Genomic DNA, 2,967 nt, shown 5'->3' with positions numbered 1-2,967 from the left:
TCCCAACAGTGGCTTAGTGGGTCTGCAAGAAAAGAGCAATAGGACTGTTGCTGAGGGTGGGCTCGCTGTGAATAGTGTGGAGGGGACAGCTGGGTGCCTGACAGGGGATGTATTTGCAGGTTGGGACACCATTCAGAGCACTTCTAATCCTGGGCTTTATGGCCCCAGTGAAGCGAGATCTTCTCTTTGCCATGTGCTGCCCTCTCTGCTCCTTCCCAGGCCAGGCCAGGAGGGTACATGGGGGCTCCCAGGCAGCTGAGGCAAGTGTGAACCCTGTGGGGCACAGCAGGACAGGGCAGTCACTCTCTCCTGTGTCAGAGGAAGGGAGCACAGAGACTCACCTGTTTTGCAGGCTGTATGCAGACTGACTGCACTCTCTAACCAGGAGGTTTGCCCTGGATTTAGACTGACGTGGAAGCAAGGGGTGCTGTGGAGCAGCAGCCCATCTCCCCAGCAGTCAGAACAACTCAGAGTGTGAAGGGCTTCGCTGCAGCCTCAGAGGTTGCCTGTATCCCTCTGAGGGACTTCCACCAAGTCGGGGGGAGCCTCTCCCACCGTCTATGGGCCCACTGCACCTGGGGAGGGCCTGGGGGGCCCCGGGAGCTTCCCTGTCCGTCAAGCTGCTCATGACTCTGGTCACCTCATCGTCCCCTTCCTTGCCATGGCCACTCGGTTCCCTCTGCCCCATCCGTGTTTCTGCCTGCGGAGCCGTCCCCAGGGCGGTCGGTGGGGGAGCACTGTCTTGTTCGGGAAATGGGAGACAGGGGTTGGGGAAGAGGGAGAAAGGCTTTTGCCAGAGGAAATCGATATCCCGTGAAAAGTAATTATTGAAGCATAAATTTATCATAAGGGTGATCACCAATAAAACATCTCTTGGCGACGTTTTAATTTAAAATCAAATTCGAAAAGGGCCCCCTCCTCCTTAAAAAAAAAATCCTTAACAAGCAGAAAAATAACTGCAGCCCTTGGAACACTTCATTATACGTTCAAAGAGAGCTCCATCATCTTCGCACCGACGCCGGGCTCTGCTCTTCTGATGGATCCAATGCAGCTGATTTATGGAAATGACTTGCAAATCCATAAATGTAGTTTGCAGTGACAGCCGTGCATATCACTAGTAATTCCTTTAAACTATGCAAAGAAAAATGATTCATATCTGGTTGGACCCTGCCTTTTCCAAGGGTCGCCACTCCTGAGTCTTGATGTGTTTGTCTGTATTGGTTTCCCTCTTGATTTTTTTTTTTTTAACTCGGTGATGGATGAGGCTGAGATCTTAGCGCTGAAACCCAGGACCCCGAGACCGCCGGCGAGGGAAGGGTTAAGCCTGTGGGAAGGTGGTTTTCCCCCCCTTCCCCGCGGACACGCGTGGGTCGAACGCAACACACATTTCCGCACTCAGTGTCGCGTCCCCCCCGGCTTTTCTCTGCAACCCCCCGGGTTCCAGCCCCGGGTTCCGAAAGCTTAATTGTGTTAATTAATTAGTTCTCCATATGCGATTGCTGGGTGACTCCGGGGCAGATGCAGAGGGATCGGGGAGGTGCAACCCGGAGGGATGTGCGCCCATCCCTCAGTTTCCCCACCTGCGAGTGAGGCGTGACGGGGGGAGCCGGCCCGGGCGATGTTGCTGCAAACCCGCTCCGGGGACGCCCCCCATACCCACCCCTCTCGGGGGTCCCGTCTCTCTCCTCCTTGCAAACCCCGGCACACAGGGCTAGGCCCGCACTCGTCGGTCAAGGATGGAGCAAAATTAGAGGATCTCTGAATTTCTTCATTGGTTTTTGCGGTTATCCCAGGCACCACCATACACCCCTCCCCATTTATATCCCCAAGATCATCCTCCAGCAGTATCTCTGATAATGCGTTTATTAGGCTTCATGATGCAATAACCACAAGCAACCAGAAAATGTAGCATATTTCCACATTATCATCCAATTTCCCTTCCTGGGTATTTAGTTCAACTCTTTAACACCAGCCACATAATTAGAATTTGGATTTCCATTAATTTTCCTTGGGCCTGCAACCATTTTAAGATCACAGTGGTAATTAACGTGATACATCACTAATTTCACCAAGCACAATCTAAGTAGGCGCTCCCTCTCTCTCCCGGGGGGCAAGGCTACGGGGGGGTGGCAGGGGAGGCGTTGGGGGTCGGGGCGGCCCGGGGCCCCTGCCAGGGGGAGCGGGGCGGCTCTGCCTCCGCCTCGGCCTCGCCGAGGAGCGAAGCGTGTCGTGCTGCAGCCCGGCCCCGCCGCGTCCTCCGCTTTCGCTACGGAAAAATACTCTTTTCTTTCCAGTAAATTTAACAATTAAAAATATTTATCGGTAGCAGATTTACGTTGTTGTGTCTCCAGTCTTGGGGCATATTGGTAGACTATTAAGACTAATTAGCATCCTTTCTGCATGCAGATTTACTAAGCTGATTGCTGTATAACTCATCCCTAAAAGCCCCTATCCCTTCACATTTGCAGAGTGTAGCTGAAGGCAAGGCCCTTTCGTCTCTCTCCGAGCTTGCAAGCAGCTCACGTTATCCGGGCCTTTTGCTAAGTAAACTTTAAAAATGTGAAGCAATAACAATTTGAGTTAGAAGCTTGCAAAGTACTAAAATGGAAATATTACCTCGGGAGCTTCCACAGGAAGGATCTGGGAGGAAACAAGAGGCTTAAATGTATAGAAGCGCGCAGCAAATACAGGCTGTATATTCTCAGCATTAAACCCAGGGCTGTTATTTTCTTAAATATATTTGGAAATAAACAAAGGGGTTTCGTACGTGCCTGGGTGGCTGCGTGTTCCCGAAGCCAAACAACACCGAGGAGAGGAGGGAGAGAGGTAGGGAAAGAGAGAGAAAAAAAATAAGAGTTCCAGAAAGTTTGCAAGATGCAGTTGCAAGGAACAGTTGCTGTTTTTTTTCCTTCTTTCTCTGTATTTTGGGTCTGTTTTAAAGGCGCGGAATCAGCAGAGTGCTTTGCT

Source organism: Pseudopipra pipra, chromosome 8 (genome assembly GCF_036250125.1).
Source record: "Pseudopipra pipra isolate bDixPip1 chromosome 8, bDixPip1.hap1, whole genome shotgun sequence".
NCBI lineage: Eukaryota > Metazoa > Chordata > Aves > Passeriformes > Pipridae > Pseudopipra > Pseudopipra pipra.
The sequence above is the reverse complement of the archived record's forward strand: the minus strand, read 5'-3'. Positions refer to the sequence as shown.